General features: G+C 43.1%; 1 protein-coding gene and 1 pseudogene across 1 annotated transcript in view; both read left to right on the top strand.

Annotated features, from left to right (window-relative positions):
- Window positions 1-17,665, top strand: part of PCCA (propionyl-CoA carboxylase subunit alpha) — a 1,119,575-nt gene that overhangs the window by 99,201 nt on the left and 1,002,709 nt on the right. The window lies entirely within an intron of this gene.
- LOC130359066 (U2 spliceosomal RNA) lies at window positions 15,394-15,491 on the top strand (annotated as a pseudogene).

Raw genomic sequence — 17,665 nt, 5'->3', positions numbered from 1 at the left:
AACTTATACCGGAATATCTGTATAAATTATCGGCCTTAACCTCCACCGATTATCGGTACCGGCCCTAAAAAAAACGATATCGGTCGATCCCTATTAAAAACCAAAGAAGCAATCTGAAAAAAATAAATAAATCACATCACATTCCAACATTTTTTTTTTTTTTAATAAGAATTGATTAAAAATTCACATAAATGCAAAAAAGATACCAAAACTACAGATCACGGTGCAAAAAATGAGCCCTTACAAAGCCCTGTATATGGAAAAGTTAGAAAGTTATAGGTGGTCAAAATAGGGCAATTTTAAATATACTTATTTTGTAGAAAATGTTTGAGTCTTTTTAACAGGTTAACGACCATGGACATGTCTACCTCGCATCAGGACACGTATACATGTGCTGCCCAGTGTACCCATGAGATTGCGCCACGGACTCAGCTGTATCACAGAGTCGGGACCCTGCCGCACTGCCGGGACCGAAGTTTTAACCCTTACTGCTGTAAGTGTTTTGACAGAGGGAGGGAGCTCCCTATGTCTCCCCTACAGCATACCGCAACACGATCGTGGGGTGCTGTGTGTGATCCCTGGCAGGTGAGGGCCTACCGAAGTATACTTCAGTCCTGGCAGTTTAACCCTTACAGCCGCGGATAGAAGCGACAGCGAGCTGTAAGCAGTTTGACAAAGGGAGGGGGCTCCCTCTGTCTCTTTCCAGCAGTACCCAGCAATGATCGGGTGCTGCTTGTTACCTGGGCAGCCAGAGTTCTTACAAAGATCCCCAGGTCTGCCCTAGTAACTGTCTGCCAGTGTAAAACTGGCAGGCAGCATATAACTGCAATGCTTTGGAACACTAAGTATTCCAAAGCATAAAAATAAAGTGTAAAAAAAAGTGTAAACAAATAAAAAATAAAGCACTTAACCCCTTAAGCCCTTTAGGACACATGACGTACTGGAACGTCATGTGTCCACTCCCGATCTATAACGCGGGGCCACAGCCGGGACCCGTGGCTAATAGCGCGCGGCATTGATCGTTCAAAGTTGGACGCCGCGTCTAAAGTGAAAGTATGCCGGTTAGCTCAGTGGGCTGTTCGGGATAGCCATAGCTAAATCGCGGCATCCCGAACAGCTTACAGGACAGCAGGAGGGTCCCTACCTGGCTCCTCGCTGTCTAATCGCCGAATGACTGCTCAGTGCCTGAGATCCAGGGATGAGCATCGATCACTGGTTTCCTATGTGTGTGCAGTGTTATAGGTCCCTATGGGAGCTATAACACTGCAAAAAAAAAAAAAAAAGTGAAGATCATTTAACCCCTTCCCTGTTTGAATCACCCCTCTTTTCCCATAAAAAAAAAAAAAAAAAAAACACAGTGTAAACGAAAATAAAAAACATATATATAGTATTGCCGCGTGCGGAAATATCCAAATTATAAAAATATATTGTTAATTAAACCGCACGGTCAATGGCGTACGCGCAAAAAAATTCCAAATTCCAAAATAGTGCATTTTTGGTCACTTTTTATATCATGAAAAAATTATTAAAAAGCGATCAATAAGTCCTATCAATGCAAAAATTGTACCGCTAAAAACTTCAGATCACGGCGCAAAAAATGAGCCCTCATACCGCCCCATATGCGCAAAAATAAATAAGTTATAGGGATCAGAAGATGACAATTTTAAACGGATTAATTTTCCTGCATGTAGTTATGATTTTTTCCAGAAGTACGACAAAATCAAACCTATATAAGTAGGGTATCATTTTAATCGTATGGACCTACAGAATAAAGATAAGGTGTCATTTTTAACGAAAAATGTACTATGTAGAGACGGAAGCCCCCAAAAGTTACAAAACAGCGTTTTTTCTTTCAATTTTGTCTCACAATGATTTTTTTTCCCATTTCGCCGTAGAGTTTTGGGCAAAATGACTGATGTCATTACAAAGTAGAATTGGTGGTGCAAAAAATAAGCCATCATATGGATTTTTAGGTGCAAAATTGAAAGAGTTATGATTTTTTAAAGTCAAGGAGGAAAAAAACGAAAATGCAAAAACGGAAAAACCCTCGGTCCTTAAAGGGGTACTCCGCCCCTAGACATCTTATCCCCTATCCAAAGGATAGGGGATAAGATGTCAGCACCCCGCTATCATTACTGCGCAGAGCGAGATCGCTCTGCACGTAATGACGGGCAATACAGGGGCCGGAGCATCGTTACGTCATGGCTCCGCCCCTCGTGACGTCACAGCCCACCCCCGTCAATACAAGTCTATGGGAGGGGGCGTGGCGGTCATCAGACCCCCTGCCATAGACTTGCATTAAGGGGACGGGCCGTGATGTCATGGGGGGCGGAGCCATGACGTCACGCTGCTCCGGCCCCTGTATCGCCCGTCATTACGCACAGAGCGAACTCGCTCTGTGCAGTAATGATGGCGGGGGGCCGCAGCAGCGATCCCGGGGGTCCCCAGCAGCTGGACCGCTGCGATCTAACATCTTATCCCCTATCCTTTGGCTAGGGGATAAGATGCCAGGGGCAGAGTACCCCTTTAAGGGGTTAAGGACCCAGCCTATTTTCACCTTAAGGACCTGGGCATTTTTTGCACATCCGACCACTGTCATTTTAAGCATTAATAACTCTGGGATGCTTTTACTTTTCATTTTGATTCAGAGATTGTTTTTGCATGACATATTCTACTTTATGTTAGTGGTAAAATTTTGTCGATACTTGCATAATTTCTTGGTCAAAAATTCCAAAATTTTATTTTAACTTTGAAACTCTCTGCTTATAAGGAAAATGGACATCCCCAAAAAATTATCTATTGATTCACATATACAATATGTCTACTTTATGATTGTATCATAAAGTTGACATGTTTTTACTTTTGGAAGACATCAGAGGGCTTCAAATTTTTCAGCGACCAGTTCAGTTTTGAAGTGGATTTGAGCGGCCTTCATATTAGAAATACCCCATAAATGAACCCATTATAAAAACTGCACCCCTCAAAGTATTCAAAATGACATTCAGTAAGTGTGTTAACCCTTTAGGTGTTTCACAGGAATCTATAATGATGTCCTGAAAGACAAAAGGTGGTTCCTCTCCTTCTGGGTTCTACCAGGCAGTCATGCAACCAGATATGGCCTAAGTGGAGGAACTGCCCAGCCCGGGACAAACAGCATAATAAAATATGGGGCACATTTCCTCCATTTCAGAAGCGATTTACCAAAATGATGTCCCATAACTAAAGCAGTTGTGAAAAAAAGCAAATTTTTAATTTTTTCCACTTACTTTGAAATAATTCCAGCCACACAATAAGGGCTCAAGGTACTCACTAATGCCCTAGGTGAATACTTTATGGGGTTTAATTTAGAAAATGGGGTCCCTTCTGGGGGTGCGGTATTGTTCTGAAAGCTAGAATGCTTTGCAAGATAAAGTGCAACCGATAATTTGTATAATGATATCCTGAAAGCCAAATGGCGCTCCTCTCCTTTTGGGTCCCACCATGTGGCCATGTGACCAAATATTGCCAAAGCGGGGGTTACTCTCTATGGGTGCTTTCACACTGTAAAATACTCCCGTTAATAAATGCCCATTATAAAATCCCAGGAGATCGGCAGTTAAACGGCCGTTAGAAAATCCCATTATAGTCTATGGGATATTTCTAATAGCCGTTTTAACCCGTTATCGCCCGTTGTTAATAACGGACATTATTTTGTGATGGGCGAATGAATGGGAGAAATAGGAATGGTAGAAATAGTGCATGCACTATCTCCCCTCACAAAATAACGGCCTTTATTAATAACGGGCGATAATGGGTTAAAACGGCTATTAGAGAAATCCCATAGACTATAACGGGATTTTCTAACGGCCGTTTAACTGCCGATCTCCTGGGATTTTCTAACAGACATTTATTAACGGGACTATTTTACAGTGTAGGAAAAAAAAAGAAAGATGGTCCAGCACTGTCAAGTCGATGAATTATGAGGAGTTTAATAACCCCTTAAGGACCCTTGACGTACGCGTATGTCATGACACCCTGGTACTTAAGGACCCATGACGTACGCGTACGTCATGGACAATTCCGGTCCCCGCCAGGTGGGGATCGGACCGGGATGCCTGCTGAAATCATTCAGCAGGCATCCCGTGAACACGCCCAGGGGGGTCCCCATGTCGGCGATCTCAAAAAACTGCAAGCGAATTCACACTTGTGAATCGCTGCGATACCGGTGATGCGGGTCACTGGTGACCCGGTGACCCGGAGATACAAGGTGATCGGGGGTGTAGGATACATCCCCGATCACCTCCTGTATCTATGGGGAGGTGGCGATTTTGTCACCCCGCCCCCCGGATCGCTGCTATTGGCTGGACGATCATCCAGCCAATAGCAGCCGGCAAGGGAGGGGTTAACCGCATCCTCCTGCAGTTCCCACGGCTGGCTGGGTTCAGTCAGCGGTCAGAGCTGCTGGAGGAAGACCGGGACCCCCCCTCTGCTGAGATCGGAGCCCCCACAGAAGTAAAGAAGCCCCCCATAGATCAGGGAAAGAATACAATCCAGGGAAAGGTAGTGTAAAAAGTAAAATAAAAGTAAGAAAAAGTAAAAAAAAAAAAAAAATCCCCCCTGACCCCCTAATAGGTCTGCCGCAATTTTTCAGTGTGACCCGGGCCCTTTTAGGGGTTCAGGGCACTGCATTTGGACCCCCATTATTTTTTTGGCCGCAGCGCTTCCCCCCCGCCCCCCCCCATACAGTTTATAGTTACACCAATCACACACAGTACATACACCCCCCCCCCCCCCCCCCCAACACACATTGACACGGCCGGGATCACTGAAATTGACTATTTCAGTTATTTTTTCAGTGACGGCCTGGTCAATCTAATGGTGGAGCAGACGAATCTGTACGCCAGGCAGTTCATCGCCCACCACCCTGATTCTTTTTTGGCCAGGCCCAATGAATGGCGCGCCATTGATGCAGCAGAGATGAGGACATTTGGGGCTTCTTGCTGCATATGGGCCTGGACAAAAAGCCTAGTGTCAGGCACTACTGGAGAGGGGACGTCCTATACAAGACCCCGCGCTTTACAGTATGGCCATGACACGGAAGCGGTTCGAGGCCATTCGGAAATGCCTTCATTATGCAGATAATGAGTCATGTCCACCCCGAAGTGATCCCACCTATGACCGGCTTTACAAAGTGAGGCCGGTCATCGATCACTTTGGGGCCAAATTTTTGGAGGCCTACGTACCGCTTAGGGAGCTCTCGGTTGATGAGTCTCTTATCAGTTTCAAGGGGAGACTCATCTTCCGCCAGTATATTCCCTCGAATATGGCGTGAAGCTCTATAAACTTTGTGAGAGCACCTCTGGGTACACTTACAAGTTTAGAGTGTATGAGGGACGAGATTCCCGTATTGAACCCCCAGATTGTTCCCCCACTCTGGGTGTTAGCGTGAAACTCATTTGGGAGCTTCTGCACCCATTGCTGGATAAGGGTTACCACGTGTACGTGGACAACTTTTATACCAGCATCCCTCTTCTTCACATCCCTTGCCGCCAGATGGACGTCCGCTTGTGGGACTGTGTGGAAAAACCAGAGGCCTCCCTCTAAATTTGAACCAGACGCCTATTTCCAAGGTAGAGTCCCGTGCCCTTGCCCATGAAAACCTGTTGTTGGTCAAGTATAAGGATAAGAGGGTAGTCCTTATGCTGACCACTATTCATGGCAACGGCAGCTCACCTGTCCCTGTGTGAGGTACCACAACACTGCTCAAGCCCGATTGTATTCTGGACTACAATCAGTATATGGGGAGAGTTGATCTTTCTGATCAAGTCCTCAAGCCATACATGGCCATGCGCAAAACATGGGTATGGTACAAAAAAGTTGCGGTCTACATGGTACAGGTTGCCATGTATAACTCTTTTGTACTGTCCCAGCACGCTGGCAACACAGGGACATTCCTCCAGTTCCAAGAAGAAGTCCTAAAGGTCCTGATCTTTGGCGACCGGGAAAGAGCAGGCCGGACTTCCCAAGGAACTGGAGTTATAGGTGCCAGGATCGTCCCAGGCCAACACTTTCCAGGTGAAGTTCCCCACACTGGAAAGAAGGGACGACCCCAGAAAAGATGCAGAGTGTGTTACAAGAGGGGGATACGGAAGGACACCACCACTCAATGTGACACTTGCCCCGATCATCCAGGCCTCTGCATTAAGCATTGCTTCAGGGAGTATCACACTTCCATGGAGTACTAAATTTTCCCTTCTCATTTAAATTTTCCATAATTTGACCCCAATGTACCAAGTCCAGAGTACATTCCAAGTTTTAACCCCATAAACCACTAAATTGCCCAAAATAATGTTTAATCTAAAAAACAAAACCAAAAAACTGATAAGACCTCTGGGGGTATTTTTATTTATTTTTACAAAAATGGGTCATGGGTCACTCAGTCACTATCATTGGGGACTTTTTATGTTGCCTCAAATGCGCAGCGCTCTCTCTCCACCTGATCGGGGTGCGCATTTGAGGTAACAAGTTAGGGACGGCCAAACACATCACATTCCCAGAATGATGATTCAGAGCATAGGGTTTGGGGTGGGCATATTGTTTAGTTTTGGCTATGCTCTGGGTCATCATTCTGGGAACATAATTTATAATTTTATGTCCCACTGTACCCCATTTTAGTTATTTAGTGTACCCCAGTTATTTACCCCATGTAATGCCCCTTGAGGGGGGGTCCCACTGTTCTGGCTCCATAGGAGAAAGCCAAAGCTCAAGGACCCTGACTGATCTCCGGCACCTCTGAGACCGGTGTGCATGCTGTTTACGCCAAGATATGAGGTACCGTATATCCCGGCGTATAAGACAACTTTTTAAACCCGAATTTTCTTCTGAAAAGTCGGGGGTCGTCTTATACGCCGGGTACTGGGGTCCGGCATAGGAATACCTATGATTATCTGTCCGGCCCGACTCCCGTGTGCGGCTGCAGGCGGGGGCCAGCCATTGCATGTAAAAACTAATTACTGATACTAAAAACCAGGGGGCCTCCAGCTGTTGTGAAACTACAACTCCCAGCATGCCCGGACCGGCAAAGGCTGTCCGGGCATGCTGGGAGTTGTAGTTTCACAACAGCTGGAGGCACCTGGTTTTTAGTAGACAGTATTCGTTTTTACATGCTATGGCCGGCCCCCGCCTGCAGCCGCACACGGGAGCCGGACACATAAAAAGAAGTATTCCTATCCCGGACATCCCTGTGTCCGCTGGTCACTTACCATTCCCTGGCCAACGCGCGTTCTCCTGCGATGATCCTCCGGTCCTCCTGGTCCTCCGCCTCTATGGTTGTACGTCAGTGACGTTCTGTGCGTACAACCATAGAGACGCAGGAGGACCGCAGGATCATCGCAGGAGAACGCGCGTTGGCCAGGGAATGGTAAGTGACCGGCGGCGCGTTATCATCTTAAGTGTTCCGGTCACCGCTCCCCCGGTACTGGCACCTTCTGCTATGGTCCAAAGGCCATAGCAGTAGATGTGACCCCGGGTCGGAGGAGCGGTGACCGGAACACTGTGGGGGCAGTACAGACATACAGCCTCCAGCCATACACTTTATATGGCTGGAGGCTGACGCTGTATGTCCCCGGGGGGGGGGGGGGGGGGGGGGGGGCTGACAACCTAATGTGGGGGGAGCTGCCTACTATTATAGGGGGAGCTGCCTACTATTATGGGGGGAGCTGCCTACTATTATAGGGGGAGCTGCCTACTATTATGGGAGGAGCTGCCTACTATTATGGGGGGGAGCTGCCTACTATTATGGGGGGGGGAGCTGCCTACTATTATGGGGGGGAGCTGCCTACTATTATGGGGGGGAGCTGCCTACTATTATGGGGGGGAGCTGCCTACTATTATGGGGGGGAGCTGCCTACTATTATGGGGGGGAGCTGCCTACTATTATAGGGGGAGCTGCCTAATATTATGGGGGGGAGCTGCCTGCTATTATGGGGGGGAGCTGCCTACTATTATGGGGGGAGCTGCCTACTATTATGGGGGGAGCTGCCTACTAATGTGGGGGAACTGCTTACTATTGTGGGGGGAACTGCTACTAATGTGGGGGAGCTGCCTACTAATGTTGGGGAACTCCCGACCTAATGTTGGGGAGCTGGCAATCTAATGTGGGGGAACTGCAACCTAATGTGGGGGAACATGCTGCCTACCTAATGTGGGGGGGGACTATACTGCCTACCTAATGTGGGGGGAACTATACTGCCTACCTAATGTGGAGGGAACTATACTGCCTACCTAATGTGGGGGAACATGCTGCCAACCTAATGTGGGGGGGAACTATACTGCCTACCTAATGTGGGGGGAACTATGCTGCCTACCTAATGTGGGGGGAACTATACTGCCAACCTAATGTGGGGGAACATGCTGCCTACTAATGTGGGGGAACATGCTGCCTACCTAATGTGGGGGGAACTACAAGGTACTGTACATCGTGGTAGGAGGGGTAGTCTCATACGGCAAGTATATCCCAAACTCTACATTTTAACTGTAAAAGTTGGAGGGTCGTCTTATACACCCAGTCGTCTTATACGCCGGCATATACGGTATGTCCTTACTCCAAAGAAATGTATTTGCACTTTTACAATGACATTTTCTCCTTTTACCACTTGTGAAAATGAAAAATTTGGGGTAACCCCAGCATTTTAGTGTAAAAAAATCTAATTTTTCATTTTCACATCCCACTTCATGAATATTTATCAAACACCTGTGGGGTGTTAAGGCTCACTGTACCCCTTGTTACGTTCCTTAAGGGGTGTAGTTTCTAAAATAGTATGCCATGTGGTTTTTTTTTTTTTGCTGTCCTGGCACCATAGGGGCTTCCTAAATGCGATATGCCCCCCCCCCCCCATTTCAGCAAAATTTGCAAATGTGACTCCTTCTCTTCTGAGCATTGTAGTGCGCCCGCAGTGCACTTGACGTCCACACATGGGGTGCTTTCATCAAAAAAAACTTTTAAAATATTTTAGAGTACTGTATGCAGAATAACTTTCCAATAGCATGCTATTAAAAAATATGCTTCTTTCTATTTATTTTTCCACTTTGGTAGGGAAACCCCTTGTGGTCATTTTTTCTGTCCTTTTTTTTATAGATTTCAGACTTATGCTGGAGTCCTAAATCTCAGACTGCAGCCAGGACACAGACAAGCTCAGCACTGCTCCCTGCCAGGTAGTTTGTCTGTGTCCCGGCTGCAGTCCGAGATTTAGGACTCCAGCATAAGTCTGAAATCTATAAAAAAAAAAAAAGGACTGGTAGGGAGACCCCTAGTGGTAATTTTTTCAAAGCGGAAAATGAATTAGAAAGAAGCATAATTTTTTTAATAATATGCTATTGGAAAGTTATTCTGCATACATTAATCTATAATATATCAGAAGGTTTTTTGATGAAAGGTACCCTTTAAGGCTCACTGTACCCCTTGTTACGTTCCTTGAGGGGTGTAGTTTCTAAAATAGTATGTCATGTGTTTTTTTTTTTTGTGCTGTCCTGGCACCATAGGGGCTTCCTAAATGCGATATGCCCCCCCCCCCCCCATTTCAGCAAAATTTGCAAATGTGACTCCTCTTCTGAGCATTGAAGTGCGCCCACAGTGCACTTGACCTCCACACATGGGGTATTTCCATACTCCGAAAAGATGGAGTTACACATTTGGGGGGGCATATCTCTTATTACCCCTTGTAAAAAATTAAAATTTTGGGAAAAAACTGCATTTTAGTGGAAAATAAGAATAAAAAATCATTTACACATCCAAAGTCGTCAAACACCTGGGGGGTGTTAAGGCTCACTGTACCCCTTGTTACGTTCCTTGAGGGGTGTAGTTTCCAAAATAGTATGCCATGTGGTTTTTTTTTTTGCTGTCCTGGCACCATAGGGGCTTCCTAAATGGGAACTGCCCCCAAAAAACCATTTCAGCTAAATTTACTTTGCAAAAGCCAAATGTGACTCCTTCTCTTCTGAGCATTGTAGTACGCCAACAGAGCACTTGACGTGCACATGTGAGGTATTTCCATACTCAGAAAAGATGGGGTTACAAATTTTTGGGGTCATTTTCTCCTATTACCCCTTGTAAAAATGTAAAATTTGGGAGAAAACCAGCATTTTAGTGAAAAAAAAATTCATTTACATATCCAACTTTAACAAAAAGTTTTGAAACACCTGTGGGGTGTTAAGACTCACTGGACCCCTTGTTACGTGCCTTGAGGGGTCTAGTTTCCAAAATAGGATGCCATGTGTTTTTATTGCTGTTCTGGCACCATAGGGGCTTCCTAAATGTGACATGCCCCCCAAAAACAATTTCAGAAAAACTCACTCTCCAAAATCCCACTGTTGCTCATTCCCTTCTGAGCCCTCTACTGCGCCCGCCGAACACTTGACATACACATATGAGGTATTTCCTTACTCGAGAGAAATTGGGTTACACATTTTAGGAAGATTTCTCTCCTTTTACCCCTTATAAAAATTCAAAAACTGGGTCTACAAGAACATGCCAGTTTAAAAAATGAAGATTTTGAATTTTCTCCTTCACTTTGCTGCTATTCCTGTGAAGCACCTAAAGGGTTAACAAACCTTTTGAATGTCATTTTGAATACTTTTAGGGGTGCAGTTTTTATAATGGGGTCATTTATGGGGGGTATTTCTAATATGAAGACCCTTCAAATCCATTTCAAAACAGAACTGGTCCCTGAAAAATTTCGATTTTGAAAATTTTGTGAAAAATTGGAAAATATACTTTTAAGCCCTCTGATGTCTTCCAAAAGTAAAAACATGTCAACTTTATGATGCAAATATAAGGTAGACATATTGTATATGTGAATCAATATATAATTTATTTGGAATATTCATTTTCCTTATAAGCAGAGAGCTTCAAAGTAAAAAAAAAAATGCAAAATGTTCAATTTTTTCATCAAATTTTGGAATTTTTCTCCAAGAAATTATGCAAGTATGGACAAAATTTTACCACTAACATAAAGTAGAATATGTCACGAAAAAAACAATCTCGGAATCAGAATGAAAGGTAAAAGCATCCCAGAGTTATTAATGTTTAAAATGAAAGTGGTCAGATGTGCAAAAAATGACCGTGTCCTACAGTGAAAATTGGCTGGGTCCTTAGGGGGTTAAATAAAAACCATGCAGGTACAGGTAAGTTACGCGTTTCGACCGCTAGTGTGCAGCCTTAGTCATACAAGAGTTAGGACACACTGGCAGGGTTTAAGTAGGGAAGGGGGGGGGAGCAGCCGCACCGGTGAATTAAAACACCTGTTAGATTGGTGGAGCAGTGGCGAGTTCATCCTATCTCCTGATCACAATTCGCTTTGCAATGTCAAAATGCAAGAGATAGTTCACACAGGAATTTTCCCACCAAGAAAATGCATATATAAACATTTATATAAAATTACTATACTTTAATATGTGCACAAGAATAAAATAACACACATAATTGTCAGTGACAACATATAAAAAAGTATCAAAATATGAATCACAAATAAAATAAAAATATAAATATATATATAACTGTCAGAAAAATTAGTTGGTATTACGTCTGACATATAAATATGATAAATATTAATTCAGGGAATTCCTGAAATGGGTACCACAGACTGATATTGTGAAGTCTATAGTATAAGGTTAAGGAAAGGCTCAAAATTAATGACTCAAAATTACCATGATTTGCTGTTGTCACTAGCAACTAAGTGCAAAAGATGTTATGCAATAAGACGCATACAAATGCATGAATGTGGATAACAAAGGAATATATTTGTGAAATTTGTACAAACTATGTTGCAAGTAAACTTATGTCCTGACATCGTATTGCTTTAATGTCTAATTCCATTAATAATGTAAAATAACATCTTGTCTGAGGTTCAAACCATCTGGAAATCTAGTTTTTAATTTTATGATCCAAAAGATCTCACTATATATTAACTTCTGTTTAGTATTGCCTCCTCTCATGGCAGGAACCACTCTCTCTATTCGCTAATATTCGCGAATATAGCACTATATATACGTAATTAAGAATATTCGTTTTTTTTTTTTTTTTTTTCACAGTACACATCACAGTGATCACCCCTCTCTGCTTCCAGCTTGTGTGGTGTAAAGAAGGCTCTAATACTACTGTGTGAGACTGGCGTGCGAATTTTCGCATATGCGAAAATTAGCATATGCTAAGTTTCGCATATGCGAATTTTCGTTTATGCTCATTTTTGTATATGCTAATTTTCACATATGTTAATTTTCGCATATGCGAAAATAAAACGAGAATATTACGCATATGCGAATTTAGCGAATATATGACGAATATTCACATTACCCTCATGACACAGCAACAGATGCATCGCTGATGCCCACACTTGAAATTGACAACAGCAGCGAGCCATGTTTTAGGAGTCTCTAATCTATCACTGAATAGGCTTGGAGATATTCTCTGACCTAAAGTTTTGGCCTTTTTCGAAACACATTTATAACCTTCCTCAAACACCCCTTTAAAAGCTGGATCATGTGTTATCATGGATAGAAATGTGTGTATTATAGCACAAATTTCTTTGAATTCTTGACTGTAGGGTGTTGAAAAGACTATTGGTTTAATGGTACTGCCTTTGTCAAGTCTGGGTTTGCCATAAATGAGGGTGTCACAATCCTTTGGTTCACTAATGGTTCTGGCCCTGTTTATGGACCACTTATGCTATCCCCGTTTCCTCAACCTAGTAGCAATATGATCCGCCTCATGCGCAAAATCCTCCTCAGACGTAATAGCAACTCATTTTTCTGACAGATATATATATTAATATTTTTATTTTATTTGTGATTCATATTTTTTTATACTTTTTTATATGTTGTCACTGACAATTGTGTGTGTTATTTTATTCTTGTGCACATATTAAAGTATTGTAATTTTAAATAAATGTTTATATATGCATTTTCTTGGTGGGAAAATTCCTGTGTGAACTATGTCTTGCATTTTGACATTGCAAAGCCAATTGTGAGCAGGAGATAGATGGGTGGAGCAGTGGCGAGTTCATCCTAACAGGTGTTTCGATTCACCAGTGCGGCTGCTCCACCCCTCTTCCCTACTTAACTCCTTAACGACGAGGAACGTATATTTACATCCTCCGCCGGCTCCCGCGATATGCCGCGGGATGACTGCTCCGTGCCCGAGATCCAGGCAGGAGCAGTCAAGCGCCGATAACACTGATCACAGGCGTGTTAATACACACCTGTGATCTGTGTAAAAGATCAGTGTGTGCAATGTTATAGGTCCCTATGGGAGCTATAACATTGCAAAAAAAAAAAAAAGTAAAAAAATAAGTGTTAATAAAGATCATTCTACCCCTTCCCTAATAAAAGTCTGAATCACCCCCCTTTTCCCATAAAAAAAAATAGTGAAAATAAAAATAAATATATGTGGTATCGCTGCGTGCGTAAATGTCCGAACTATAAAAATATCATAAATTAAACTGCATGGTCAATGGCGTACACGTAAAAAAATTCCAAAGTCCAAAAAAGTGTATTTTTGGTCACTTTTTATACCATTAAAAAATGAATAAAAAGTGATCAAAAAGTCAGATCAAAACAAAATGGTACCGATAAAAAAAATGAGCCCTCATGCCGCCCTGCATGTGGAAAAATAAAAAAGTTATAGGGGTCAGAAGATGACATTTTTAAACGTATAAATTTTCCTGTATGTAGTTATGATTTTTTCCAGAAGTACGACAAAATTAATCCTGTATAAGTAGGGTATCATTTTAACCGTATGGACCTACAGAATAATAAAGGTGTCATTTTTACCGAAATATGAACTGCGTAGAAACTGAAGCCCCCAAAAGTTACAAAATGGCATTTTTTTTCTTCGATTTTGTCACACAATGTTTTTTTTTCCGTTTTGCCGTCGGTTTTTGGGTAAAAGACTAATGTCACTGCAAAGTAGAAATGGTGACGCAAAATTAAGCCATAATATGGATTTTTAGGTGGAAATTGAAAGTGTTATGATTTTTAAAAGGTAAGGAGGAAAAAACGAAAATGCAAAAACTGAAAAACCCTGCGTCCTTAAGGGGTTAAACCCTGCCAGTGTGTCCAAACTCTTGTATGACTAAGGCTGCACACTAGCGGTCGAAACACGTCACTTACCTGTACCTGCATGGTTTTTATTTAATAAACTCCTCATAAATTCATTGACTTGACAGCGCTGGACCATCTTTCTTTTTCTTCTATTGCATGTGAACTTGGTCTGCCTTGGTCCGAGACGCTGCGGGCTGTATAAAGGAGCTGGATATCCCTGAACTTGTATTCTATTTTACAGTGTGAAAGCAGCCTAACATGACACAAGCAGCGTATTAAAATTTGGGGTGCATTTCATTCATTTCAGAGGCAATTATTATTTTTTTTTATTATCCCACAAATTATGCATATGTGAAAAAAAAAAAGCAATTTTAAATATTTTACACTGACTAATACCATTAGAACAAAAAGGCCTCAATGAACGCACTACTAATCCAAGTGAATACCTTAGGGGGCGTTGTCTTTAAAAAGGGGTTACTTTTGGGGGTGCGGTATGGTTCTGCCGGCTTCAATCCTTGCATGGAGTGGGGCCTATAATTTTTATAATGTCCTGAAATCCAAATGGGGTTCCCTTAATTCTTGATCCCACCATATAGCAAAGCAATCAAATATGGCCTAAGCGGTGGTATTGCCGTACCCAGGATGAACAGCGTAATAAAATATGGGGTGGGGTGCATTTCCTCATTTTCAGACGCAAATGATGCATTTGTGTAAAAAATAAATAACCAATTTTTTTTTTTTTTTTTTTTTTATACTCATTCTGTAACCATTACAGTCACACAAAAAGGACTCAAAGTACTCACTTTTGGTCTATGCAAATACTTTAGGGGGTATAGTTTACAAAATAGGGTCACTTGTGGGGGTTGCTGGCTATAATCCTTTTGGCCTTAAATGATGCCCTGAAAGCCAAATGGCGCTCTTCTCCTTCTGGGTCCTGCCTTGCGGCCAAGGAACCAGATATGGCGTAAGTGGGGGTATTTTCAAACACGGGAGGAGCAGCTCAAAAAATATATATAAGGTGCATTTCCTCCTTTCTAGATGCAATATACACAAAATTTGTCCCACAAATGATGCATTTGGGGGGGGGGGGGGGGAATACTTTAGATGAATACTTTAGGGGGTGTAGTTTCCAAAATGGGGTCACTTGTGGGGGTTCTGTATGTTTTGGAAGCTAAAACCCTTCGCAGCCAGGAAGTGTGGCCTATAATCCATTTGGCCTAAAATGAGGACGTAAAAGCCAAATGGCGCTCCTCTCCTTCTGGCACACAAAAAATTATAACATTTCAAGTAAAATTGTTAGGCTTCTAATTAATTGAAAATATAGCTTCTCTGACTTTTGGCTAAGATCAAGTGTAGTATCTGTTCTTATCAGTTTAATTAATTGAAAATGTTAATTTAAAACATTTTTATAAATGCTGTCAAAATAAAGTAAAGTAGACATCTGAAATTATAAGTTTCATAAACTATTTGCTCAGTAAGTATAAATATATGCAAATTATTAGTGTTAAAATAGCTAAAAAAAATTGATACAATTTTATCATAACCCTTTCAAATTTGCACCTAAAAATCCATATGATGGCTTATTTTTTGCACCACCAATTCTATTTTGTAATGACATCAGTCATTTTACCCAAAAATCTACAGCGAAACGGAAAAAAAATCATTGTGTGACGAAATGGAAGAAGAAATGCCATTTTGTAACTTTTGGGGGCTTCCGTTTCTACGCAGTTTTCGGTAAAAATTACACCTTATCTTTATTCTGTGCGTCCATACGGTTAAAATGATATCCTACTTATATATGTTTGATTTTGTCGTACTTCTGAAAAAAATCATAACTACATGCAGAAAAATGTATATGTTAAAAATTCTCACCTTCTGACCCCTATAACTTTTTTATTTTTTCCCCTACGGGGCGATATGAGGGCTCATTTTTTGAGGCGTGATCTGAAGTTATTAATGGTACCATTTTTGTTTTGATCGGACTTTTTGATGGCTTTTTATAAAAAATTTTATGGTATAAAAAGTGACCAAAAATACACAATTTTGGACTTTAAATTTATCGCGATGGTCACGATTAGCCGGACTGAGCAGACGGGATGCTTTTACTTTCACTTTTAGACGCGGCAATCAACTTTGATCGCCGTGTCTAAAGAGTTAATGCCGGACATCAGCCCGATCGGGGATGTCCGGCATTAGCGTGGGTCCCGGGACCAACCGGTTATGATGCGCTCACCTCGTGAGCACGCATTATATATGGGGATGCACATATGGACGTTCATAAACGTCCATATGCGCTAAGGGGTTAAAGTGAAAAATAAAATAAAAAATAATGTAAAGAAAAAAAGTTTTACAAAAATTTGAAAAATTCCCTCCCCCAATAAAAATGTAAATCCTCACTTTTTCCCATTTTACCCCCAGAAAGTATAAAATAAATTAATAAACATATGTTAATGATCCCATACGGTGAACAGCGTAAATGGAAAAAAAACAAAAGGTAAAAAATGTATGCTTTTTTTTAACCCCTTAAGGACATAGGGCGTATCCATACGCCCCCGTTTCCAAGTCCTTAAGGACCAAGGGCGTATGGATACGCTCCGAGCATTTCCGGCCCCCGCCGCTAGCCGGAGGGGAGCCGGGGCCTGGATGCCTGCTGAAATCGTTCAGCAGGCATCCCGGCATATCGCCCAGGGGGGTCATTATGTCCCCCCATGTCGGCGATTGCCGCAGATCGCTGGACAATTCAGTCCAGCGATCTGCGGCGGATTCCGGGTCAATCGGGTCTCCAGTGACCCGATGACCCGGAATTACTGGCTGATCGGGGCCGTCAGAGACGGCCCCGAACAGCCATTGCCAGCAGGGGTGATGTGGCACTGGTGCCACCTCACGATCGCCCTGATTCGTCGGCCGGTTTCCCGGCCGACCAATTAGGGCGCCTGCTGCGGGTGTCACTCCCGCAACCCGCTCCGCCCCTCTTCCGGAGGACGTGAGCAGGTGCGGGAAGAAGACCCCGGGAGCTGAGGACCCCGATCCCCGGCATCTCTGTTGGGATCGGGGCCCCAGGAGCGACGGTGGCGGCGAGGGACTGACCTGTGCGGCGACATCGTGGAGCAGCAGCAGGAGGTGAGTGACAGCCTCCTGCTGTTGCTTAGCAACAGCTCCCAGCATGCAAAAAGGGCATGCTGGGAGCTGTAGTTATGCAACAGCAGGAGGCAGACCACCACAACTCCCAGCATGCCCTTATGGGCATGCTGGGACTTATAGTTTTGCAACAGCTGGAGGCACATTTTTCTATGGAAAAGTGTACCTTCAGCTGTTGTATAACTACAACTCCCAGCTTGCACAATCAGCAAAAGTGCATGCTGGGAGTTGTAGTGGTGCATCTGCTGGTTGCATAACTACAACTCCCAGCATGCCCGTTGGCTGTCGGTGACTGCTGAGAGTTGTAGTTTTGCAACAGCTGAAGGCACACTGAGTTAAGTAGCAAATCAGTGTGTCTCCAGCTGTTGCATAACTACAATCCCCAGCATCCCCAGCCAAAGTAGTATGCCTCCGGCTGTTGCATAACTACAAGACCCAGCATGCCCTTCCGCTG

The sequence above is a fragment of the Hyla sarda genome, chromosome 2 (genome assembly GCF_029499605.1).
Source record: "Hyla sarda isolate aHylSar1 chromosome 2, aHylSar1.hap1, whole genome shotgun sequence".
NCBI classification, from domain to species: domain Eukaryota; kingdom Metazoa; phylum Chordata; class Amphibia; order Anura; family Hylidae; genus Hyla; species Hyla sarda.
Note: the sequence above shows the minus strand (reverse complement) of the source record. Positions and strands in the feature narration are given on the sequence as shown.